The 27,827-nt window shown below is 36.2% G+C and overlaps 1 long non-coding RNA gene across 3 annotated transcripts in view; it reads right to left on the bottom strand.

Annotated features, from left to right (window-relative positions):
• LOC131585475 (uncharacterized) overlaps positions 1-23,725 on the bottom strand; it is a 97,297-nt gene extending 73,572 nt beyond the window's left edge. For 2 of the 3 annotated variants that reach the window (XR_009278954.1, XR_009278956.1), the window contains exon 1: positions 23,660-23,720. This is a non-coding gene — a long non-coding RNA (uncharacterized LOC131585475). Of the gene's footprint in view, positions 1-23,659 lie in introns of all 3 variants that reach the window. The other variant, XR_009278957.1, reaches the window with a different exon arrangement.
• Between the last annotated feature and the right edge of the window lie 4,102 nt (positions 23,726-27,827).

The raw sequence follows: 27,827 nt of genomic DNA, 5'->3' as shown, positions 1-27,827 counted from the left end.
AGATGTTTGCCTGCACCTGCCCTTCAGAAGCAAACACATATGCTTCTCAAGATTCTTCTCCAGAGTTCTTCCCACCTGTCTTTCTTTTAAAGTAGTAAATGGCAAATGTAGCAACAGGGAATAGGTGAGATTCTTCCCTCATATATGAAGGATGTAATGTTAAAAAGGAGCAAAGTACTCTGGTTGTCTTTCCATTGGCTTTTTGTGTTCACCATGAGCAGCTACACCAATCATTTATATGTAGAGTAGGAGAAATTACAAAGCTAATTTAGGTTTGGTGAGGGTTAATAAACTGATAATGCAGAAAACTCATGAATTAATTTAATAACACAGCAGAGAGGCCAAATTTCATTAATTCTGACCACTAAAATTTAAACAGGAAAATCTAATATTTATTGAACATTTAGTGAAGAGAAGAAAGAGGAAATCCCAGGAAAAGTGTCAATAAGGATACAATTTATTGAATTAACAATGCTGCAGGACACAAATTGTTCAACATTTCCTGGGAACACAGCACTAAAACCTTTGGATTTAGATGGAGGCTGCACCTAAGGAGAAAGTTAGTTCAGATTTAATTCTGATTAGTTCTGAATGTGCAAAATAATTTGAAAGTTACTATGAAATTACTGTCTTTTGAAAAACAAGGGAAAACCAGAAAGTGTTACTAGAAGAATGGAATTCACAAAAGAGTAATCCAGAAAACTTGGATAATTAGTGACTAATCCAATGGAAAAATTATCAAAATGAATTACTGCAGAGAAGAAAAAAACTGATAAAAAAAACCAGATCAATTCAATACTCAGGATATTGTCCCTAAGGAAGTTTTTTCAAATCCAACAATACTTACAGTTTTTATTGACAACTTGCATGATACAATAAAAAATAAATCTATACAATCTGGGAGGAATAGCAAAAAGGAGCCTAAAATTCAAACCAACTTCAGTAAATTAGAATAATTATCCAAAACCAGAAAGAATACTGCTTCATACAGGGATGGAAAAAGAAATGTTCAGAAATCTACAGTGAGCAATAACTGGCCATGGTAGTGCTGGGTGTAGTGCTGAGGGGATTACAGTTGATCTGAGAAGGAACCAATGCTGGTACTGCAACAAATGTCAACGTCATCCTGGAATTTTTAACAGGAATATCTCAACAGGAAGAGACAGTTTTCTCCTCAACTGGAAATGGAATATGCTCAACATAAATTGTGTCTATCTAGGACACTTGATTTAACCAAGACATAGACCAAATCTGAGTAAGTGTCAGAAACAGCAAGAATCTTAGAAAACAGGTGCTGTAAAGAAATTCTGAAAGGACTGAATGTGTTTAGAGTAGAGAAAAATGAAGAAGGAGCATGATGAAAACCTTCTAGTATATTAAAAATTATTTTGACGACAGTAAGCAAGACTGCTCTGTCAAAACACACGACAAAAATGATTTGTTAATTTGCAGGGAAAAACAAAAAGATGTTTAGATATGAAAAATCTTTCTAGATACAGGACTGAAAGAAAATTAGCCATGTTAACTAAGAAAAGCACTGTCTTGGAGCTTAGGTAAACAGCTCTCAAAATATATACATTTTAAGAGAAGAGATAAACAGACCATGTTAAGTAAAAATGTAACTGAGTCAGTCTAAAGTGTAAGTTTCCCTATACAACCCCTATAAATAATTTTCTCTTAGAAATTAAATTTCTCTGGGTTTTTTCCCCACTTTTTTTGGCCCTTTTGGAGGCAATTCTAGAATCTCATCATTTTAATGTTCCAAACTACTTTATATTTCCCCATTTGTCCTCTTGCCACTGCTTACTCCTAGGTGCTTATTTTCCTTCAACATTGCTTGTTGTTATTGCACTTTAGATACAAAATGATAATGGTATTAGAATCACAATCAGTGAAGAAATTTAAATTAATAAATTCTTAATTTAAACAATTAAGAGTTTCAGACAAGACCCTAAAATGGATCAAGTTTTGTGATTTTTGACTACCAAATTACTGAGTGCCAATTTTGAAACTCCAGATGGTTTCTGAGCTTTCTCTGTTTTTATGATTTCTGTCAGAGCCACCTCTCTTTGACTGTTCTTTGACTATTGACATGCCATTCAGGTTTTTATTTACAATTTTATTTGTGCTTCTTATCATATGTACTAGAGACTGCTTGCAGCTAATTATTTTAATTCTCTGGTAGCTAAAGCCACATGTAGTAATTTCAGTAGTCTAGTGAAATAAGAAAAGTCTGTTTCATTTTCCTTCACATGTTCTTAATGGACCCCATAAGCACACTCAATCATAAGAAAACTCCACAGGCACACTCAAAATAAAGTCTTCATTTGTGGTTAAAGCCTTGTCTCTGCTTGTGGCACAAAATTGTCATGAAAGCAAATTCCTGAGTTTTTTTCCATAAGATTGTCTCTCTTCTACTAACACCTCAGCATATGACCTTGGGAATATGTCTTAAACTCTCTCAGTTGTTACCAGCTGAGATTGGCCCAGTTAATTAATGATTGTAGTTTTGTTGGTACACTTTTTGATTAATTTTTAGACCCGATAAATCAATCTATTTCAGTTAATAATATTTTGTTAATATTATATGTTCACCATTTATATTAAACAATGATTGACACAGTCTGTCTGAAATATTGCTTCTCTGAACATGGACTGGTGCATATAATAAAAAATATTAATAACTTGTGCTTGGACATAGTGAGTAACTACTACAGAGGCATATATATGGTAGAATGTAAAGTCTCTTTCATCCGTTACTACTTTAAAGATTCAAAGTCCTCTCTCACAGCACAAAAGAAAAAGAAATATCAAAGCAATTAAACAAAGAAAAATTATTGAAACTGATAACAGCAAACACATGACAGAAAAAAACCCCAACTTGTTACCCTGAAAACAGGAGTTTGGCAGGACTGAAGTAAGTTAATTATAAATGTACATGTATAAAAATGTACATAATATCAGATAAAATATTCACAATCTAATTAAAACAATCCATATACTTCATCAGACTTCTGGATATAAATCAATGGGGAGGCCTTGTCCAAGCACAATATTGGTATGCCTCAGTTAACGTGGGCCAATTAGCAGATTATACATGTTGGCAGAGACAAGCAGAAGACTAGTTTAGCTTGTCCTGAAGGCAAAGTTCAAGTTAGGTTTTCTGCTCTCTAAACACAAAATTTATGTCAATTTCTACCTAAGGCCTGACAAATTTTAGATTACACTGCTGTCCTGGTGTTCCTTATAACCTCCACTGATGCAGCTGCTGCCAGATAGAGAGAGGATATTGAACCACAGAGATTTATAAATACTCAACCTGGCATCCTGGGTAACAAATCTACAAGAGAGGTGCTTATGAAGTTCAGGATTTGAGCCATACCCATTCACCATGACCAATTTTTTTCCAGAAGTGAGTGCTCAATCACAAATATCAAATCACTCTTCTGTTAGCAGCTAAGTTTGTGATGTTCTTTTAAACCTTCACAGATCTTCTAAAAAAAGCCATTTTTATTTCCTGAAGTGTATCGGTTTTGAGGGTCATCATTTAATGGATCAATTTTCTCCCTGAATTACATGGAAATACACAGTGTCAGAATCACTTTTACTCAGCAGTAACCATTGGTTAAGCCACATGGTATTCCCGTAGTAAAAGAAATTGTATGTATTTTCCCTTGCAAACTTTTTCTGTGAATAAGATTTATTTTTAAAAGAAAGAGAATGCATATGAGTCAAAAGGTTCATTTACAAGGCTGTCATGGAGACAGCATTTTTAAATAACTACAGCTACATCAAATGATAGTCATCAAACCAAACAAACTAAATGCCAAAATACTCCAAAACCTAAAAATAAGAGCCAGGTCTAAATTACTCTAATTTCTAAGGCTTTACAACATTTCTAAAGGTAAGTCACGTACTGAGTGTATACTCTTTGTTTTTTTGTACTCTTGAAGAGCAGTGAAGTGGTTTGTGAATCAGGCTTTTAAGACATTTGGCTGTAGCAAAATTGTAATAAAAAATGCATAATATGTACTTAAGAAGGAAAGTAACACCTCTGCCATAAATTGGTTCTTTGAAATATTTAAATTAAAAAGTCTAAAGCATGCTATGCTTGCATAAAATAGAATTAAACAGCATGTAACTTAGATATGTGAGTTTCCTCACAGAGATAAATTTAAAATTGGGAATGCTCAAGGAAAGGAAACTTTATTCAAGACAATATCAACATTGTTCGTGGAATTTTCTCAGATTCAGGGTTTAGGTATTTTTTCATTCTCTGGGAGATCTTTCTATTGTGATTCATGGAAATTATCACTAACAATGAAAAAATTCATCATTTACTTTTGTTATTTTTAGTATAGTGGAGAAATTTCAGTGAAGAAAATAAAAAAAAGTCTCCTTTAATGAACAGTAAAGTATATCTCTATGGTTTAATACCTTGCTCTACTTTCTAAATGCCTAAAACCTGGAAGTCCTTAGATGCTGTTCCCACTCAGGCATAATTCCCACTCAAGTAAACTGGCATTTTGCCACAATAAAACAAGTAACATAAGAATTCAGCCATGAGACTGTATCAGTTTATTGCAATATTTCCCTACAGACCACAAGCAAAACTGTACTCTGGATGACAGAGGAAGGCTGCCCAGCACATATGCAGTTACTGGAATTCTGCCAGCCGGGAGTATCCATTGTATTTCTTCAGAGCAGAGCAAGAAACATAATTTGATTGGCAATCAAAGCAGGACAGAGTCAGTTCTGCAAGCAGGGGCATTTGTCTTTCTGAGTTCTATTTTAATATATTTGGGGAAATCATCAACTTTAAAACAGGATGTAGGAAAAAGACATCTTCCAAGTTCAAGAGATTTCATCTAACTTCCAGCAACCAACTAATTTCAAAACCGAAATCTGTTCCTTTGCAAGAATTATGTTTGCTTATAGTTTCTCTGTGTCACCTGAAGTTCAAATGGACTGTGGATGGGGATCTGATACCATATAATATATATATATATATATATATAAATTCAAACTTAGAATGGCCAGAATATAGTTTTCTGAAGTTGAAAAGGATAAAGAAAAGTGAAATTAGCTGAAAGCAACAAATTTCCCTGCCTTCTACATGCGTGTCCCTCTCGTCTATCTTGAGGAGTTTGTTCGTTCCATTAAGGGAGTTTATGCAGAACCCCTGCATGTTTTGATTTGAATTCTTATTTATTTCTCTCAGTTTAGCCTCTTGGAACCTGTGGCTATTACTAAATTGCCAAGGAAAGTCCTGATCTAAAATGAAAATCCCCAATATGTGCTATAAATACAATACAATTAACTTCAACCATGAACGTAATACAAAATGCACCAACCCTCATTTTTTGTATTAACTATGACTTCAGAGGAAAGAATGTGTATCTGTAAATGTATTTATTATTGCATTCATTCTATCATTCTATATACCACATACACTAACAGAATTATTAATGGTCTTCTCCCTTCTCTGTATTTTCAGTGGATAAAATACCATTTTATCCAATCCACTACCCGTCCTCTATGTCTTCTTATTCAAAGCCACTTCACTATGTGTATGACTCTAAGAATTTCCTCAAATCAGAGCAATATTTATTAACTTCCTATTAAATTCATGTATTATATCGTTTCGGTTAGTGTCATGATAGTAAGAAATCTGCTAGCATTTCCCTTACAAACCCTGCTTTCAGAGGTTTATAATTACAGTGTAATTTTGTCCCTCCCACTGCAAAATTTCAGTCTGAGGAGAAATATTGTTCCATAAGGATTTACTTTCAACTGTCCAATACATAATATTTAAATATGGAAACTAAATTTTCATAAATTTTAATGAAATCCATAGTATATCAGACTTGTTTTAATTTTTGTGACTTAAACACAGAATTTGTGTTCAAGTTATTCAGAATTGTTCCTTTTCCTAAACAGCTCTTTAAAAGAGGCTGCTGATCAAAGGCATCACTTTTAAGTATTACAACTTATATGGTCATTACAAGCTTAATGATAACTTGATTAGTCTTAGCAGAGCAGCAGATATTGTCTCTTGGCTAAGTTCATTTTTACTTGTCTGCACTGAAAATGTCTGTGGTCATTACTGTTCCACCTTGGCTTGGTCTCTCTCACTACCAAACCTATCAGCCAAAGTAAAAAAAGGAATAATCTGCCTATGTAAGAAGTGAAGAGGAAGTCTGAATTGAGACACTGGTCATTGGTTTCAGGAGCATCCATTGCTGGGAATATCCCTCTCACAATTGCAACACCAGTTATTCTGTATTTTCCAGCCACAAATGTAGATCCAGCCTGTAACTCTTACTTTTGCATTCATGCAGCTTATATTCCAAGTTAAGGATTTAAATGTGGTTGCTATAACTGCACTATATAGAAACAAAATAACCCAGCCATACTTAGACACATTCACATTTATGTTCAATGTTTACATTGCAGATAAAAATTTTGCCAAATGGAATTTTTTAATTATATAGAAAAATATTTCCTACATGTATCCCCAGTAACACAGCAATCACTGAAACACTTAAAAACTCCAAAGTTGTCATTTTTTCCTAGCTTAATTTTGTCTGAGGCCTACACATTTAAACTTTAGGTATCTCCATGAATTAAATTTCTTCTAAAATTTGACTCAAGTTTGTTTAGGTCTTCCCTTCATACTAGATCAAAAGTGTGGCTATGCAGCTGCAAACTACTATCAAGGGACCCAAGTAGGTGATCTGTGGTCAGATTTACACTGGCCTGCAGTTTCACGTGTTCTTTTCCAAATATATCAAAATTAAATTGATTCTCACTCCTCAACCAGCACAGACTCACAAACGCTACTCTGACCTTTGAAACAAGATATTAAGCAGTTCCAGGTTAGAAAGATGTCTTTAGTTTTGACTGGCAGACCCAACTGAGAATGCTCTTAGTGTATCAGAACAGGGAAGTTAAGAAACAAAGCCAAATATATTTCTGTGAGATGCAGTTTGGCTGCAGTACATGATCTGAGAATGGAATTTGATGCAGCTCTGAGAAGAATCACAATTTTAGCACAATGTGTTTTACCGTTTAACTACCTGTTTCCTGCCTCCATCCATGATCTTTTTTTTCTTTCTCTGAAGGAGTGAGACTTCCAAAGGGGAAAATACCTCCTTCAGGGTTGCCTAGGTCATACATATTTCTCAGAACATGAGTATAATTGTATATAGATATATAAAGGCATGCTGGCTTTTAAAAAAAAAAAAAAAAAAAAAAGAGAAAAAAATTAAGAAAAAAAAATAAAAGAGAGAACTGAACAGCCAAAAGCTTAAGTATTCCAGGACATCTTCTCTAATAGTTTTTGGGGTTTTTTTATTCCAGTGAAGCAGTACACGAAAACTCTGCTGGGTGAACACAGAGACTGAGAAAATCAAAGGCCAGAAGGACTCTGGGTAACTTAAAGTGTGTTGCTTCTACATCACAGTCTAACCTAGATCACCTTCGATTCACCACTTCAGCAGCTTGAGGCTGTACTATAATCTGCTAAAGTGTCTTCACACCACACACTCCAACGTTTCCCTCACTGGGCTCTTTCTGTCCTTGGTACCATCTGCCTTGCAAAGGTGTCCTCAGAAGTCCTCATTCTATGATGACTCCTGTGGAAAGACCTTCTTCCCAAAGAAATGTCCATTTTAAGACCTCATAAGATCATTCTAGACCTTTTAACAGGACAAAGCAAGATACAAATTTCATACTGAATCCTTTGTCCCTCTTTGCTGCACACTTGGCTCCTTTAATATCATTTAATATCAACTATCAGATTTCAGTGATGTTTTTGTTTGACTCATAGCAGCAGGAATCAAATAATTAAATATTGCCCTTCGTCTTATTTTAAAAGAGAACTAACTACTAGCACTCAGAATTGGTAAGGAAAGTTTAGACATTTGTATTCTGCCTTTTCAAAAAACCCTAAGTCATATAAAAAGAATTTTAAATGTATTGCTTTTTTTAGTCAAACTCCTCATTTTTGCCAGTGCTCAGACTTGGCAATAGTATTTAGCCCAGCAATTTTACAGTGCATCTGAGATAAGGAGAGATTAGCACTCCGTCAGATTTGCCAGCAGAACAGCACATGTAGCTGCCCTCTAAACCCTCTCTTGTTGAAATGATAGGGAGTAGGGCTTTTAAAACACAGCTGATTTTGGCTAATATAAGTTAGGGAGGAAAATACAAAAGAAAAATTATGCAATAGACAGAAGTAGCGGTAACTTTGTTGTGACCACCATAGCAAAGGCATGGAGGATCTCTTCAGCCTGCTCAGCCATGTTCGGGTGCTGAAGACCACCAGATTCATTTAAGACAAGGCACACTGGGGCCATTAAAATAATACTTGAATATCAGGCCTGGTAGCTGTATTACTGAAAGTGTCTTAAATAAAAAATTTTGTCATAACTTTAGACATTAATTTAAAAATTGCATGTGTTTATTTTTATTTTTTATCATGAATGCCATATTATATCATCAGGAACTGCTGATGCAGTTACAACATTTAAAACTACTTTTAGGCTTTCACATGTCACAAGCAATACCTAGATTTTATAGAAGATATGCTCACTCATGTTTTTCCTTCCCAGACACTAAACAGTTAATTCAAAATTAATTTTATGTTTCACAATGGGATTCTCTATTGCAACTTTGGAAGGAATTTGTAAACATGTATATGAGCAAATCTGATCTAACTGCAAATATTTTCACTCACATTTTCAGACTATTGAGCTCCAGCATATCTCCATACATCACCTATGAGCAAAAAAAGAGCATAGCCAAAAGTCATCCATAAATCCGATCTTTTTTAATATAGCTGGCTTGTCCCTTATTTTCCTTATTATTATGTGACTAACAAGTCCATTAAGAGTTCAAGCACACAATTGATGGTCCAAAAGAGCTTTTCTGTCACTTATGAAATTTCACACGAGCATAACCATGGTCAGAATCCCAGTTTTCTGTTATAGAGACTGTCCTTTGGGATCTTAAAGACAAAGAATGGGGAAGGAAAATAAAACCAGGAAAGAGTAATTCCATATTAAAAATTCATTAAAAATACTTCTATGAAAGTCTATAACTGCATATGTAGACAGAGTAAATTGATTTACTGTATTAACTTCCTTATTACTGAGAGATGTTTTCACCATGGAGTTTTATACAGACTAGGAACAGGACAGCCTGCAGCTGCTTTCCCAGCCTTCTGGAAAATGTTTTCCATGGAATTTGCCACCTTGAACTACTTTATTCAAAAAAATCCAAAGGATTTATATCAGGGCTTTCCAAACATTTTTTGCCAAAAGTCTTAATGTGTGTCATTAGAGCTGCCAAGCTGTACATAGCATACAGAATTTCTTGCTGGAGTTTATAGAATCTGACATAAGAATGTTAAAGAAAACAGAGCACATATATGGAGAGTGACAGCTGATTATTTATTTTTACATATTTTTCAAAGTATCAATAAATCCATCTGAAATTTCATGGGCTTGAGATGTTGTAAGAGCAGCAAACCACAAATTATAATTTAGTTTCATTTGCCTTCTACACAGTTTCCTCCCAGCTCTGAAAGAAATTTATTTAGAACATATGCCCAAAATGAACTTTTAATAATCAAACAAATTTCGGCTTTCTGGAAGGCCTAGAAAGGTGTTATCAAAAGAAAATTATAAAGTAATATTCATTTCACCAAACACACAGGACTATTGAAATATAATTTCTATCTTAATAATTCAGAAGGATAACTTAAAGAATAATGTGTTTGATCCACCACAGAACTCAGGCACCTGCAGTTTGCTGCTGAAGGTGCTAATCATGCCCTGGTTAACAAACAGCCAGTGACATGCATAAAGTACCAAGTTCAGAGACCACCTTTAGCCACAATTAATGGGGAAACTTATGATCTAAGGTAAGGTATTATACAAAGCTGGTCATAATTCTTGCCAACTTTAGTCATTTGGGCTGAAATTATTTCGTATCTGCTTCACATAGTGACTCATTCAGGGCAGGAGCTTTCTTTGGTCACAGCTGGATCTTATGGTTCCACTGAGGAAATTTTTCCTCTCTTGGTCACTTCCTAAGCCTTTAGTGTAACTGCATTTTGCACATGCTCAACAAGAACCTCCCAGAGTTCAGCTGCTCCTTAAATAGTTTGATCAAAAAATATCTAAAGGCCACTTCTATGCCAGGATAAAGTTTGTCTTTACAAGTTATTGCCAGAAACAGATATGACCACAAAGGATACTGATGGTGACTTATGACTGGGTAGGGTTTTTGTGGGAGTTTATGGTCGGGAGGTTTTTCGTTTGGTTTTTGTTTGGGGTTTTTTTGGGGTGGAGGAGTTGTTTTTTTGTTGTTTTGTTGTTTTTTGTGATGGGTGTTTTAGTTGTTTTTATTTGTTTGATTTTTAGTTTGGTTTGGGTTGGGGTTTTTATTTGTTTTAGCCAGATCCCTAGAATCCATGCCAGTTACCTCTGAAGACTGGCTCAGAATGTGTAAAAGTCAGGTTCTGTGGTGCAGGGGGAGAGAAAAGGCTGGTCATCCCCTACGTGTCCTCCCCTCCTTTCAGAAGCAGCAAACATGATTGTCCAGACTTCCCCTCCCTGTCTTACTGCTACTTCTGTCGACAAAAGAAAAAATCCAACTGGGACTACAGTTCCTTATCCCTTTAAATTTTGCCTACGGAACTGAAAAGCTTTGAAGTGTCTCCGAACACAAAGCTGGCTCCAGGACTCTCCCTCCTGTGTTCTCAATGGACCATATGCCTCACAGCCTGCAGGACAATGCAAATACAGTCAGTTCAAATAGAGATTGAACAAATGCTAACCCTACTGGAAGAGCAAGAGGGAGTCTGTGGAATAACCCAGCATTAGATACGAATTGGAGGCTGCTAAGGAGGGAGAAGAACACTAGGAATAACTTCAAAATAAATAAGGCCTAGGGTCTTTCCTTGAGACATTTTGAAGCCATTCCTCACCTCCCAGTAATAACTTGTGCTTGGAATGCCAAGGGAAACTTGGAGGTGCATTTCTGCTGTAAGGATGTTCTGGAGATCCCAGGATTCAGCTGAAACTGCCTTAGCCAAGTCCTATGCTCTGTACAGGCAGGAATGGCTAGAGGATTTGGACACACGAAAAGGGCTAAATTTCTTTTTAAAATCTCTACCAGTACTTCCTGTGCCATAAAACTGGCACTTGAGCATCTTATCCCAAATCTGAAATGTAAACTGTCTTTGTTCATCTGCTGCTTGACTTCATCAGAGACCTTTCCAACCATCTTAGTTTCCCCTAGTGCATTGACTTCTGTTTCCAGATGCCAAAATTACTTCAATCTGTATGGCTCAGTGCCCATCTTCAAATGGAATCCACAAGAAAGGTACGCCTTGCAGAAATCTTCTAATAAGTTTAACCTACCAAGTTAGCTGGACAATGTAAGGTTATATTTTGCAATATCTTTTACACACTACTTAAGCAGAGAATATAATCTCCAGGGCCTCCAGTATACTGTAGTACAGCTCATCACAAAACACAAAATTCCATTAAAAATAAATATATCCAAAAGAAAATCTTTATTAATTAGTGACATGCTAGAAAGAAAATATTTTGTCTTCCTTATTAAAAAATTTCTATATATTATATTCCCTTGGAGCCTGGCATTTAAATATAGTTGTTTTCTTTGTTTCCAATAACATCTCAGCCACAATTACTTAATAAATTATAAATCACAATGTAGTTTTTATGTAAATGCATTTTTGTGTTCAAGCATGGTATTAATGTTTGTTTATGCAAATGAACAAAGGATATTTTCAAAGAGGTTATGGTTCAAATCACAGCAAACTTTAAAATGCTTTACTGTATTAATGGTTGAATAGGACACTGTTCTTTCTGACTTTTTTTCCCTTAACAATTAATAACTTGTTTTAAATGTACCTGTTGCTAATACGTAATTTCTCTTTAGTGCAACTTCAGAGCAAATAGGGTCCTTTGTCAGTGTATAGTTCCTGCTTGATGTTGCATATAATTCTTATAATATTCTGAATGGCATGTGCTAATTATTTAGCACAATAGCTCATCTTATGGAGTTGTAAGGCTGTAAAAAAAGGGTGGCAATTACTTAGGGTGGGAACATCAATTTTTCTTGTAAAAACCAAAGTGTTGAAGGAAAAAATTAAATTTAAAAAAAAGGGAGGAAAAATTAACAAACAGCCTAGGAGCATTGGAAGGGTTAATGTTTTAAAGTTTTTATTATCTGTAAGGCTAGATATGAAGCTTGCAATCCAAATAGTAAGAGCTACAAATATCTATGTGTTGTACTGAGGCCAGATTCTGCTCTTCCCAGATGGCTGACCAAACATAAGTTCTTGACCCACCTCCCTTAAAACTGGATTATAAGAGCACACCTATACACTTTATGCAGAGATGACAGCTCTTTTAAGCAGTCTCAAAATCCACACACACACATAAAATAGCTTAAACTCACACAGAAGAGAAACCAAATGAAAGAAAATCAAAGCAACAAGCTAAGCATTTCACAGAACATATCACAGAATTATTCAGGTTGGAAGGAAGCTTAGAGATCTAGTTCCAGACCCCCTGCCATGGTCAGGGACACCTTCCACTAGGCCAGGTTGCTCAAAGCCCCATCCAGCCTGGCCATGAATGCTTCCAGCAATGGGGCATCCACAGCTTCTCTTGGAAACATTTTCCAATGCACCACCATCCTAACAGTAAATTTTTTCTGATCTCTAACCTAAATATAGACTCAGTTCAAAGCCATTATCCCTTGTACTATCATTAGATGGCCTTGTAAAAAATCCCTTTTCACCTTTCCTGAGGATCTCCTTTGGTTGCTGGAAAGTGCACTAAGGTCTCCCTGGAACCTTTTCCTCTCCTGGCCAAGCAACTTCAGCTCTCTCAGCCTGTCTTCATAGGAGAGATGCTTTAGATTTCATGGCCCTTCTCTGGACTCACTCCAACAGGATCACCTTCTTCTTGTGCTGGGGGCCACAGAGCTGAACACAGCACTCAGTATATACACTTACAGGCTTATGTTAGGCCTAGATTAACAAAAAACCTAAAAACCTGTATGTGGAATAATGAAAATTATGAAGGATGAAGTTTTTTTATTTTTAAAAAAGTTACCCCTTATGGTTCTAAGTTAGCTTCTGGCTAAAACAAAGAAAGAAATACTCAAAATCTCCTTTAGGCAAAAATGGAATCATGACTTGCGGAACTAATCTGGAGATTAGGAAAAATTTGATGGGATATGTACAATTTAGGGTCTAAGTCTGTTTATGATGATTGATCCTACTGCTTTTAGTGCCACAATCTTGTCAGAAAGCTCACAGAGAGAAGTTGGACATTTGAGCTAAAATCAAGGTAGACTGAAAAAATACACATGAAATACAAAACAGACATAAAAAAAACCAGAATGGCATAAAGAACACACAGAAGGGAAAGACTCTCAGATAGTACTCTGAAAACCCATAACAGTATGGAGAGACTACTGAATAAAATCCTATGAATACTCATTTAAATCTAGATATGAACACTGTCCAGACCTCTTCTCAGAGTAGTCATGCAATCAAGACTTATTAGCTCAAATTTTTGGGAACAGTGAATCTTTAGCCACTGTGTTCTACAATTCACTGAGATAGAGTTTTAAAAAACCACTTTCCAAAATCCTTGCAGCAGAAAGCAGATTAAAAGGCCTTCATTTATTCATCTGAACTACAAACAAGGCCATGAAAATCACATCACAAGCCACTAAGTAAGCAACATATTTTACATTTCTGTATATTAGGATTAGTTGTAAGTTTCAGGTTAAAGGAAAAGAGTGGGGAGGACTCTTCAGGAAAAGCTGATTTAATTAATTTCTAGGAATGTAATAAATGGTGATAAAATTGCAATTTGCTTCTGAGTATTTTTGTCTAGAAGAACTGGTAAAGTCCACCATATAACTTAAATTCCAAGTTGTAGTGACAGACCTTAGATGCTATTTTAAATATGGGTAGAGCCCACAGAGAGGTCAGAAAGTCAACACATAAACTGGAAAAGGATAAACCACTATTATCTTAAACTGCTCTAGATCATCTTTGAGACAGGACTCAACATAAAAAAAATCCAGCTTAAGCTGAAATTTTACAAGACATTTGAATAGCTGAGACAGACTTCACAACTAACCATATGCTGAGCATTTATCTACATTGGCCTTCCTGCTTCCACTGATGATGTGAATGTTAAATTGCCACTGACTTCTAACAGAACCAAATCAAATACTATAATTATACATTTTGGGCTATCTGTGCTGCACTGTATTATTATCTATAATTGATTATTCAACTCAGTAACTATTGTTCTTTAAAATGCTTTTGACACGTTGTAGGAAATGTGCTATATTAAAAAAAGTTGACGAGCACTGATATTTCGGACATTCTGCCACATGTAATGATGAAGCTGGTGCAAACCAGACAAGTTCCCTTCCCAGAAAGTCACACCCAAATTTTTTGAGACTGTGTTCTGCACAGATAACCTTCAGCTAAGAAACAGACCTTGCTATGCTGAATATTGTGCAAATGTATTAAGAGAAAAAAACTCAACTGCTAAAATCTTCTACATAGACAAGAAAAATATTTAGCTTAGGGGAAGAAAGGTGGAAAAGATGCAGAGCAATGAGTTATTTGCCAGAGAGGTATATCAACTTGAGTTTAAAAAGCACAGCCTAGCTCAAGTTTCTGGATTTACCATCTTAAGTCATCATAACAGAATCTTTTCAATCAAGTGTGAATCAACAGAATCACAGACAGGGAAAGCCTGGCTGTTCTTGTCTGCCTGCTCCCTCCCTCCCATCCTGGGACAACCCCCTTGTGGTCATGTGGCCATGTAGTGGACTGGACCAAAAAACAGTCCTGGAAGAAAACTAGTGATTTTCATTTACTGGGTTAGTATTCAGTTTTTGTCCTCAGCACTTAAAATATTCAAATAGAATTTCAGGCTCTCTTTAAAAATCCAGTCACCTTTAAATATCTAATAGTTAAGCATTCATATATCAATTTATTTTTCTAAGCACAGAAAGTTGTTTTTATATTTCCCTTTTTTATATGCCAGTAAAATAAATAAGGGTTGGGTTTTTAAGCTATCTAAAACTAGTAGGCTTAGTTCCAAGTAGCCTCAGTATTTACAAGAATGCCAAAGTAATGTCTACATTATTTTCAGATTAAGAAAAGAACCCTAAGAAAAAAAATTATTGTTGGAGTGTAACAAGTTTCCTAATCACAAAAATATTTATTTTCATGTCTTCAGAGCACATACTATTGCTTCCCATAATTACAAATGAGATTAAATGTTAACCAATTTAAATCTGTCAAAATATTTTAATAAGTGGGGCAGATGTTCTGTTTTGTTAAGTATCACTATTTACTTTATGAGGTAATAATAACCTTACCTTTCGTCTGCAATAGTTAATAGTAAATGGTTAGAGCTTGCCAAAGAGCAAATAAATCATTACACTAAATACAGGTTGTCAGGCTAGTTTAGTACCTTGTACACTCCATTTTACTTAGATAAATGGCTTAGAATGGGATCTACTCTCTGTGCAGTTTTAGAGAAAGATTCTGGCTTTCCTGTTGTGTGTCGTTTCATATCAGATTTTAAGAAAAGTACTATATCAGTATGCAGATTTCACATAGGTGTACTTATTTGGGTTGACTTTACATTTGTACAAATGTGAGACAATCTGCAGACCTCCCAAGAATATCCTTACAGAGAGTATTTTTGTAGAAAGACTCTGGCTTTGGTAAATAAGTAAATATACCAATGTAAAACTCAAGAGAGTTGAATAGTGTAAAATCAAGACTCTGAAACACTCCTCAGAGTTGTCTTTGACTTAACCATACTGGTACCATTTAATAGGCAATCTTCATCAAATTTGCAATTGTTCAGCTCCAGTAAAATGCACAGACAGGTTTTAAAATTATTGCTGAACACATTAAGTGTAGATGCCCTGTTTTTCTGGATAGATGAGACATTTTCGGGGCTAAGCACAAAGGGTCACTGACCACTCAGTCCTGAGAAGGTTCCTGTTGGGGCTATTACACAATTCAGACCCCAATTAAATCCACCTGTCAGTTAGGACTTTATATGTTTGTATAATTATATAGATAATATCTGCATTTTGCACAACTAGATATATTTTTAATTTTGTAAGGAAAAATATTAGTACAGTTATGTATTTAAAGTCACCATTTCATTTTTCCCCCATTTCAAAATTCCTGCCATCCAAATACTGAAAAGGAATAATTTGGAAAATTATGCAAAGCTAACAGCTAATAATGGTTGAAGGAAAGAGATCACAAGTTCCATTGGCTGACATTTGTATAAACTATTTGCAGAAAACTTGAGAAAAGCAACTCCGGCCATGGAAAGAAAGATGAGGTTATGAGTGATCTGGGAACAAGGAAAAGGTCCAATAAATTGGCTCACTTATTCACACTGAATAATTCAAACAGCTTGACTCAACACTAGACATACTCCTTACTCCTTTTAAAGGATTAAAATATTCATGGTTTCTTCTGTCAAATGCCATTATCACTCTGTAATGTCAGGAGCAATGGTTATCTTCCCAGGGCTGTATGAGGCTTGGATGTGGGTCATCAGCTCCAGTTGTGGAAGCTGCCTGGCAAACACTGCTCCTACCTGTGGTCTCAGACTCAAATCTGTGTGTCCTGCTGGCCCTAGCAAAGGCAAGTTCAAACCCTACCTCCATCTTTATGCCCATGTTCTAGTGCCACATAAGCGCTTTTGTGCTGCCTGACAGCACTGTGCAGTGATAGCTCAGAAAGAAGGACATCTCCTCCCTATCATAGTAGTGACAAGATCACGTTGGTAGACAATATCTTTATCTTAGTAAAGAAAAGGAAATTCCATTTTCCAGCTCAAGAACAAAACTCGCTTTGCCTCTTTCCACAGTTGGACACACAAAGCCAAATGGGAACAAGTGATGACAAGGAAGAGGGGTGCTGAATCAGAAGTATTTTATGTCAGAGAAAGCCACTACAAGGGGTTATACAGAAGCCATTAACTTCCTTAAAGCAGCTATTGGCATCTCTCCTCAAAATAAAAATACAGGGGACAAGGAGCTAATGTGCTGGAGCACATTCCCAGCCACAAGCTTTCACGGATACTCAGAAGACATCTTTTCTTTAACTGTATCAACATTCCAGTCCACTTCATGATTTGCAAGATGGACATACTTTATAAATTCTTTAAGGATTCTCTGTGCATTTGGTAAATTCCTCTTTAATACAATCCAACCTGTTCAGTTTTTCAGTAGATTTTTTTCCCCTTTCTTTTAAAGACATCTTAATTAGTCTAATCCTGACTGGTCTCTTTCCAATGTTCCTGTTGGCACAGTAGGATTTCAATTAACATTCTGCTTTAGCACTGCAAATGCCCTTGCTCAGAGATTTTTTTTTTTTTTTTTTTTTAATGTGCTATTTTGGATGCCATCTCTGTTCTCTTTTCTTCCTCAAAAATTGTTCAGCTTCTAAAAGGTTTTGGAAGCAGAGGTTGTTCTGTCAACTTGTGCTTTCTGAGCTTATCAAGGAATAACCACCATTTTTTCTTTTTTTTTTTTTCTGCTTGGGGGTTATAGTCCTTGTATGTTCTGACCACATCACTCATCCCTCTTTCAATCCCTTCTGGTTTCAGAATAGCAAGTTCATGCTTCTTGTCCTCAGCTTCAAGGCTCTTCAAAACTCCACCCTTCTTTATTTGTCTGTTCTCATCTCTAATTGCATTTCTCTTTCTCTTTTTCACACACAAATACACACAGACACTCACACTCTTCCTTCAAATCCACCAACAATAACAATCTTCTCTGCTGTTTGTCAGCTTCTCTCACATACAGCTCCACCCTGCCCCTCACACATGGAGTGCCCTCCCTGAACTGAGCTGTCAGGCAATTGTCCTCGCTTCTTCGAAATCTATCCTTAAAAATCCACCTCTGCTGCAACGTCTAAAATAAATCAGCTAATTAATGATGGTTATTTTGAGGGGCAGATGGAATAGCTGACATTTACTTTACAATAATAATTAAAAAAAACAAAAAAAAAACCACGCTTTTGTACAAGTGTGAGTAAGTATCTTAATCTGTGTTAGACTGCTCTTCCAAAGGGACAGCAGTATGGATGGAGCGGTGCCTAAATCCTGCAGCCTGTGCACATCATCCCTGGCTGATTTTAGATCATGGGAAACTCTCTCTTTCTCTGCCTTTCACCTGTTTTGCATATTTAAACTATAAACTCTGCCAGATAGCAACTGTGGATATGTCTACTCTGCATATCATGTAGTAACTGATAACCTTTAAGTGGAATAGGAGAGACAAGTCCCAGCAGTGTGGACTTAATTTACTCAAAAGGTATTCTGTACTATGGTATTCTGTATTATGCAATATATATCCACAGTAATTAACACAACGACAAAATTATCTTAATTGAATTATCTTGGAAATGCATAGCTTAAATAAAAATAAAAATGCTGAGCTAAGTACCTTATACTGCAAATACAATATAACAATATTTGTGTTTAATCCATGAGCCTGTTTAACCCAGCTATTTAAACATAGGGCCTTGACTTCAAAGACACTGCTACCAAAAGTATCCATTGATGTTGACTATACTATAATTGCTTACAGGCAAGCAAATTCTTGCTGTGAATCTAAATCTGCAAATTTCAGTTCCAAACCAGACTTCTGTAAAATTCTGCTACTTTAATACAACTGGAAACCTCATCTATTAGGCTAGAAACAGAGAGACACACATCAGCAGCTAACCTGCATTTGCTCTTTTCATTGTTCTTGGCTACAGAAATTGGCACACCTTAACCACATGGGCCCAATAAACCAATCAGAGCTTTCTGTGCTTACTCATCTTCTCTGGAAAACTAGCTTATGTTTGTAGTACATCAGTTTTCAGTCACTGAAAGGAGAGCAAAATATTGAGAGGTTGACAAATCTGGTGCAAAATGAGAGAATGGCAGATGAAGAACAGTGATAAGCCAGGATTGTTGCCACTATAAAACTACTTCAAATGGGAACAGATAAACAAGATAGAAATCTGCAGCAAGTGGATCGAAGTTTTCAACTGTTCCAAAATATATAGTTAAGTATAAAGTAACTAGTAAGAAAAATTTTATTTCCACCCTTTATATAGTGGCTGAATAGTGCTGCTGCTTTTTGACTTCTTATTACATTCTTCTGCTTGCAAAAACTACATTAGAAAATGTGAAAACAATAAAAAATAAATAAAATTTAAAAAGAAAAATAATCCAGGAACATGTTACATTTTCAACTCTGCAGTCTTATGGGAAAGGAACCCAATCCATGGGCACTGAATGCTGACATGAATTTTCACAAGATTTCACAAGAGATAGGTACAACCATATGGAGACCTAAACACCACCTAAAGAGCCCAAAGGGTCTTCCTGTTCCAATTCCATAAGTGTGACCCTGTTCACAGATAACCATTTCATGGCTGCATCAGGATTTTCCATTCCAAGGTAAAGCCAGTCATCTGCTATGTAACACCTTCCCATGAGTTTTCATCAGGAGAAACCTCACCCATGAGTTCTGGGATAAGATGGAGCACTGCAGGAAACACCCATGCAATTCTGCCAGGGCGGAGGAGGAAGCTAATCTTTCAATTACTGTTTGCTCTGTACAGGGATCAAGGGAACATAATTTGTGCCAAACAGCTCAGAATGACATAGTGCACAAAATCACAATTAATCTGGCATCATCATCCTGCAATACCACTGGGTTATTAGTTCTACCTATCAAGAAAACATCAATGTATTGTTACTCCCTAGAGAAAACACATGAAATGAGGTGCTTACACACCTTATATTTTGAGCATGCCAACCTAAACATGTATTTTTTTCTTTTTTTTTTTATTAAAATGATGTCTCTAACAGGTAGGGGAGGAATACAGAGCTGGTAATGGTAAGGAAAAGAAGTGTGTGGGATCTTTTTTTGAGCATAATTCTTCAGTACATTAAACGAGACTAACAAAAGAGAAATTAAACATAATACTGTGCCATAGTACTATGACATAAGTGTCAACTTAGAATTTCAAATACAATGATAAGAGTCTTCTAATAATTATATAGGTGGCAAACAAGGCTTTAGGGCAAATATATGTGGCAAAAAATTACTAATGGCATTCTAACAGAAAATCAGCTATGACCGACCCCTCCTATGCATCATATTCTGGTAGGGTCAGCTTGGTGGAAAGGTTAAGAGCAGTTAAACACTGACCCATCCCTCCCTAGTCTTTTCCATATTCATAGGAAACTATCATCCATATTCATGCAACAAGATAAGTACCTTGAACATGCAGAGGTTAAAAAAAATTACTCCTTTACAATCTTATTCAGTGCCATGACACTAATTCCCAGAGCATGGATCAGGACATAAATTAGTGTGTCTCTAAGGCTGGGCAGGATGGGTGAACAGAAAACATAGAGCAGCCCCTGGGTGACACTTAAATATGGAAAATATACACTCTGAAATCCTGTAACAAATCCACAACTCTTGGACATGGGTAGACCAAAATGACTTCACAATTTGAGGCATATGAGTGCCTTTGCACAGATCCACCTGCATACCTGTAAATACAGGGATATCTGGAATCTGAATTTCCAGCCCTCTCAGGTAAGTGGCATGAGAGGCCCAAGGCTGTGATATGAAATCTTGGGCCAGTACTCTCAAACAATAGAATCAAAAGGCACATCCTGTTGTCACTGTAATACTGGGGTTACTTCTACTTTTTTAGGAGAGAACTATCTAATAAAATCATAGTGTTTTATGTACCTCTTCTTTTTGGTCTTTACACTTCTGGTGGGTAACACTGAATGCATTTGGAATGGAAAAAGGCTCAGAAACATTTGGTCCTTTTGCAGAACTTACTTTCCATGCATATCATTTCATCTTTTCCTTGAATTAACTCTCCAAACATGAGTTCTCCCTCAGTATCTCCTCTGTTTCTCTGTCTTCATTTCTATCACTTTTTTATTTTTAATTGCTTAATATTAACTTTATAGTGAATTTATATTTCTTTTGCCCTATGTTTTTTCAGGTGAAAAATATATCCAATTAATTGGTCGTCCCCCCCAAAAGAACTTCTTTCCCTGCCTGCAGAAACAGAAAATAATGAACCTCACTAGAATAATATATTCATATAGTAAATGCTAGGTTCATTCCCTGCCCATTTCTTTTTACAGGAAAAAGTTATCTTCTTTCTTTCCATTCCTACAGAAATATAAGCTCCTTCAGTGCATTTCAGTAGGCAAAATAGCTCAATTTCTTGCCACCCTACTCATCATTATTATCATAAGGGTGGCAGAGCAATAGGGGAGGCTAGATGGTTAAATTAATAGATCTCTACTCTACTTATTAGGTACAGACTTATACAGCATCTTTGCAGGCATTAATTTACTGATTTTTAAATGCAGATTCTGTCTTCCAGGGTTCAGTCACAGAAACCCAGGTTTCTGCACTGGAACTTTGCTGAGACAGAGGTCTGAAAACTTGTATTTATCCAGAGCACATGGAGGTACCTCAGCCTCATGTGACTAAAAAACAAATAAATGAAAAAATTGAGGGAGGACACAGGTGACCCTGAGTGCTGACAGGACAGAGCAGAGGGGCCCACTGCCACTGCACCTGAGCCCTGGCACTGCCATCCACACCTGGTGCTCACAGATGCAAAAACATGCCCAAGGCCAGGGCCAGGCTTTAGGGGAGACTATGGGAAGAGGGTGGCTGAGGCCCAGGCAGCAGAAGGCCCTTAAATTGTCTCTGAAGATTAAATGGTTCCCTTAAAAACTCCACTCCTCTTTGTGATATACAGCTAGGCTGGAGGGTCCCTTCTAATTCCAGCCATTGGTGTTATAATACTCATGAGTCTCTGCCGCTGTCGCTGCCTTTCATTCCCTGCCTCACACTTCTTTCCCTCTTCAAGGACACCTGTAATGTCTAAGCACATTTAAGAGATGGTATATTTACGGTGCCCTTCTTAAGCAAAGAAATTACCTTGTTCCAGAGAGGTGAGAGCTTGCTGAGCTGCCCCTCCCCAGCCCCTCAGCTCAGCCAGGCTGATTTCAGAGCAGGAGAGGTTCTTCACCCCTTTGGACTGGTGTGTTTTGCCCCTGAGGCAAACGTGTTTCCCAGCTATGCTGCAGACACCAGGCTGCATGTGGGTAAGACAAGCGAGTAAAGCCCAAACCAATTCTGTAGCTCCTGAATTCACATTAGGACTTTTACAGTTTTCTCATCTTAGATCTTAAAAAGACAGGTTTAAAAAAAAATTAATATCTGTTATTATACTGTGTGTTGTCTAATTTGCCACTTTAGTTTGCATGAGTTACCAAGTTTCATAAAGAGCACTGAGAAAGTTTGTAAATATGTAAGTAAATATTTACCTCCCTTGAGAAACACTTTTTGTCACTATCTGCTGCAAAGGGAGTTTATTGATGAAATTGTGAAAAACGAGGTTCACATAATTTTTATAGAATTTAAAAGTTTAATAAAAAAAAAAAAAGACAATTACGAGAAAAAAATAAAGTACACAGATATGGCCGGGTGTCTGCATTCAGCTAAGAGAGCACACCTTACTAACAAAGGATTGTCCCTTAAAAACAGAACCCTACTACATACCCATAAATTCTCATACATATTACATACATTCTTCTTAGGATCTTTGGTGTTCTTCTGTTTAGTTTTCTCTTGCCCCCTTCCCAATAGATCAAACTTCTTCGGGCCATCAAGACTTACATTCCCTGATACCAGAAACGCAATAAATTCCTCCCCCCAGAGTTCTGGTCACTGCTGTCTTCATCTGGATAAGATAGTTTACAAATGCAAGAGTTCTCTAGCTATTTATTTTTTTGTTTGTTTGTTTCTCAGTCTTTGGGTTATACAAACAAGAGCAGTTTTTTATTTTAATACTATGCCATAGCCTAACATATATGTATTATACTACTATTTCTAAGTTTCATCAATAACAGAAATAAAGAAAACTATATTAATACAACAAAAAATTCCATTCTTATACACATAACATTCATTTTAATATTTGCAAAAAGCCAACAATATAATATGTATCTATAACAAAACCAACTTTCCTGAATGTTCTAATTTAATAGGAGCACACTATTCTTTATCTGTTATGTACAGGAAATTCTGAGTCTTTCAAAATTTCATAGATTTCTTTTGATGAGGAAGAAACCATGCAAAAGTAAATGCTGATTAAAAAATGTAAACTTTAAGTAATTTGATTTCATCTTTGATTCTATAGCAAGATTTTTTTGCTTGTTTGTTAGCACTAAAACTGCGCTGTGAAATGGGTCACTGATAGAAGAATTAGCAGATGATACCACACCTAATAAAAACTCTAGAAGGAAATAATTTGGAAAGAGTTGTGGCTTTTAAAATTCAGGATCTCTTTCTACCTAAATACCTACGTGAGAACATATTATTCAGAGTTGTCTTTAGACAGTAAAAATGAAGTGAGAGCAACAGTGAAGGCACACTTTAATGAGAACAGACTACTTAGCATGGTATTAGTCTAGGGTATTTTTCCTACCTGGGACATTGGAAGGGTGTGGAGAGAGATCTGAGACAGTTGGTCACTATCAGCAATGCAGCAAGGTCACACCGTGTTACCTACTGAGAATAAGCTACCCTATTTTTAGCAGTATTCAACCACCCCATGCAAAGCACCATCCTGTTCCAGAGGTCACACTTGCCTGGCTCCTGTGTGGTTGCCACCTCAAAATGCTGACTGTCCAGATTCCTGATTGCTGCTAAAGGTTATCACAGATTGCTGAAGCTGAAACACATTTTATATGCACAAGTTTTAGCCCTATCTCACCGGAAGAGAGTATTTGACCCTTGTTTTACTGACTATATACACTTTGTGACCTCCTCTCTGGACAGATCAAATGGCACATAGAAGCAATGTTGGTGACAGAAGCTTGTTTGTGCAGTGAGGAGAACACACCTTCAGAGAATCCCAAAAGATAATGGGAGTATTATATGAAGCAGGGGAGAACAGCATGTCGCCAGATGGGTCCTAGAACACCTGCCCATTTAGCAGGTCAGAATTTGTTGATTAGAAGTCCTTCAACAAATATTGTACAGTTTAAATATTTTTAACAGAGTCCACCTGCAGAATTCCACAGGTCTATAAGAAATTTACGCGGAGAAACTCTCTAGCCCACTTTGTGCTCTGTTAGGAAAAGCACAGGGAAACTCCTCTCAGCAGTCTGAGCTATGCAACATGGAACAGCTAAGTAGACACACTGAAAGCAGAGCAGTAGTTAAAATATATATTACTTCCTGGGATTACACATTTTTCTGTGTTTATTTTATGTTTTCATTTGTTAATGTATCTGTAGCGTATTCTTTGCGGCCCTGGCACATTGCAAGGGAGCAGTTCTTCCTCCCTCTAAGCTACAGAAATGTTTCAGTTCTTTGACAATAAGAATTATGGAGCCTTTTGCTCAAGTAAATCAGGCATTTCAGGATTCATGTAGATTTAATGCTTCTCATAGAAGTTGTTCTACATAGGCTTACTTGTCCTAGGGTTTTGAGAGCCTTTTAAAAGCCTCTTTTGGATAATAACACGCTAAATAGTCTTCCTTTCTCTTTGCCACTGAAACTTACAGTTTTCCACTTGGATCCCGAAGTTCAGTATAACACACAAAGTTTTAACCTTGTTTGTTAACTTTTCTCCTGAAAAGTCTGGGCCACAGGCTGGGGGCTCTTTTTCTTCTCAATCTCTTGTTCAGCATGGCTGCAGAGGAAGGATGTTTTAGCAAAGTGCCCCTTTGCTCGTAGTAGGGAATTTATCAGCAAATGTGGATCCCAGCCTTGTCAGATATCCCAGCTTCCATGGACAGCATTAGCCCACTGACAGAACACTCCTGCCAGTGAAAGCAAGGGCTTTTGACTTCTGAGTCTATGAGGTCTGAATATCAGCTCTGGAGTCCACATGTGCCCTCATCTCCACCATTATTTTTTATTCTAGAACTCTCAAGTCCTGTAAATAACAAAGCTCAGTCTGATTTTTACCCAAATCTATTTGTGTCTTTTTTAAGATTACATTTTTTAAAAGTCCCTCCACCCCCATCTCTTGTAATCAATAGAATGGGATCAATATCTAAGGGTCAAGACCTTTTCTTTTTCCTGTGGCTAAGCTTTTTCCAGCCTTGCATTTTAAATAAAACCTGTATTCCCAGTCATCTTTAAAAAGGATAGGAGGAAAAAAGACAGCTGATTAGTGTCTCTCTTTTAGGTCTTAGGGTAATGGCTGCTTTTACCTTTCTAGTTTAATTCAGCACATTTACAAAGCATTAAATCTGTCAGTGTGGCATTAACTTCTATCATGTGCATATTAATAGGAAGAGTAATCAAAACATCGAGAGAGTTTGGGTGTTAAAACTGGTAATATTTTCTTTAAGTGCTAGTACACATTTGGCTTGGAAGGTGCTCAATATTGCAAGGGATCTCTGAAGTAAGATTTATCTCCTATCTATATAGAAATGTTTTGTGGTAAATCTGCTCATTTGTACCCCAAAGGGCATGACTTTGTCATCATGCTGATGTTTTCATAGAACATATTTGTAAAACACAATTCCTAACTTTTCTTGCTTCCATTAAGAAGAATGCTGATTAAGTAGAATCAGCATGTAAGAAAATATTTAGCAGCTGTTCTCTTATTGAAAAATCATAAATACATGGAAAAATAATTGCACATACATTTTATGCCAATTAGCAAATATTTCTTTTAATTAAAGCATATTGAACATTACAGCATAGTCTTAGTATTACTGAAAAATCCATATAAAATATAGGGATACTGGAAGGAGAGAGAAAACATCTCCATCAATATATTAGGAAGGTTTTGTTAACGAGGCAGCTGAATGGGTTCAGAGGGATTCCTTCTTTTTGTGATTTTTTTTATAATTTTACCTCTATATATTTTACACCTTTCCAGTGCTCTCATTAAAAAAAAAAAAAAAAAAAAAGCTGCATTCACTTTAAACAGCACAAAGGATAGGAAAAACTACTGCCTTACTACAAATTATTTGCAGCTTCAGTATTGCCAACATATAACAGCTGTAAATCAAGGATATATTTTGAAATATCCTAAATCAGTTTTTACAAATCAACACTCTTAGTAACAGCTTTCAAAGAATAAAAGAATACAGCCGTGGGAATTCATATTTATGGCTGAGGGTAAGTATGAATTAAATGTATCTATCTCACTTATATTGCAAAGTACTATTATTCAATGGTCCAAAATATTATCAATTTATCCGTATTCTCTTTTTATTAGGAAAGAGGTGCAAAACCGTGCAGGTTTTAATGATGTAGATAATAATAATCAGGAAAAGAAATACTCCCCAGTGAGGATGAAAGGAATGCATGCTACCTTCTCAGAGGCTCAGCACTGTATCTTTAGGAAAAGAAGTATACACGCAAGAACATTGTTCTGGAACACAGTAAAGGAGTTCACTGTCTTTGTCAACTGCAAACTAAAAGCCTTTGCTTTACCCTCCTCTGGTATCTAATCATTTTTGCCTTGCACACACCACCTACACACCTAACACTTCACTGACAATGGTTTGCCTTTCCTCACTACCCCGCAAACACAATGGAAAGTTAATTGAATGTTTTATGCTTTAGCAATATCAAAGAAATGAAAAGAACGCAGGTTTCAACTGTATTTCAATAATAAGTGCATTAATTTTTACCTTTTAACTGACACTTGTACTAATTTCCTTAAATGCTCTTTTTTACTCTTTTTTGATCTGTCTGGCTTTGTCGGGTCTGATGATGAGGGCTTACTTCAAATGCAAAAAGATTAGCTCTCTTTCCTTTAATAGCACAATTACAGCTTGTGTGATGTCTAAATCATGAAAGATATCAGGGACAGACTTCTAAAGTCGCATCAGTTTATTAAAAAATGGTAGTAATCATTTTAATATCAAAATTACTCTCATTTCCTAGTGGCATTTAGGAATTGTTGGGCACGCACACACATACAGACAAAGATTAGTAGCCACTTACTTCTAATTTGATTTAGGTAATTGTTATAAATAACACAATGAAATTAAAAGGCTCTGTGTTACATTTTCACCTCTACCCAAGATGTTGTTTAGGCACTAAAAGAATATTGCCACATCAAAGCAAGAAGCAAGAGATCTGGTTCGACATTTTAAGATATGCCAGAATCTACATCTCATTTTTGGATTTAGTTCAACACGGGACTTAGCACTGAACACGAAAGAATAAATGTGTCTTCCCTAAAGATATGTAATACATTTAATCCCATCAATGCTTAGTCTACTTTTTAAATCCTGGATTTAATATACTTTACCAAGAGAGGGCAAGATTAAGATACCCTTTCTCATACTGGATCGCACCTACCTCGTCAAGATTACCATTAGTTATATTACGATGGCAAGAAAAGTCCTTATTCAAGATGTGGGTCTGCAAATGATGAAATAGAATACAAATCTAAAGGGAGAAGGAAGATTTAGCTTGCATTCCAAACTGGCTTTGAATCACTCACATTCGTGGAATGGTCATGGCTCACTAAGATAAAGAGGGATAGCAAAACTTGGACAAGGTAGCAGCTACCTTTTTCAATATTCCCTAAAATACTTTATTTCTGAATTAAAGAATTATAAACAATACTAATGCCCTAAAACATCTATATAACACATTGGGTGACGCAGGTGAAA

The sequence above is a fragment of the Poecile atricapillus genome, chromosome 1 (genome assembly GCF_030490865.1).
Source record: "Poecile atricapillus isolate bPoeAtr1 chromosome 1, bPoeAtr1.hap1, whole genome shotgun sequence".
In the NCBI taxonomy this organism is placed as follows: domain Eukaryota; kingdom Metazoa; phylum Chordata; class Aves; order Passeriformes; family Paridae; genus Poecile; species Poecile atricapillus.
Note: the sequence above shows the minus strand (reverse complement) of the source record. Positions and strands in the feature narration are given on the sequence as shown.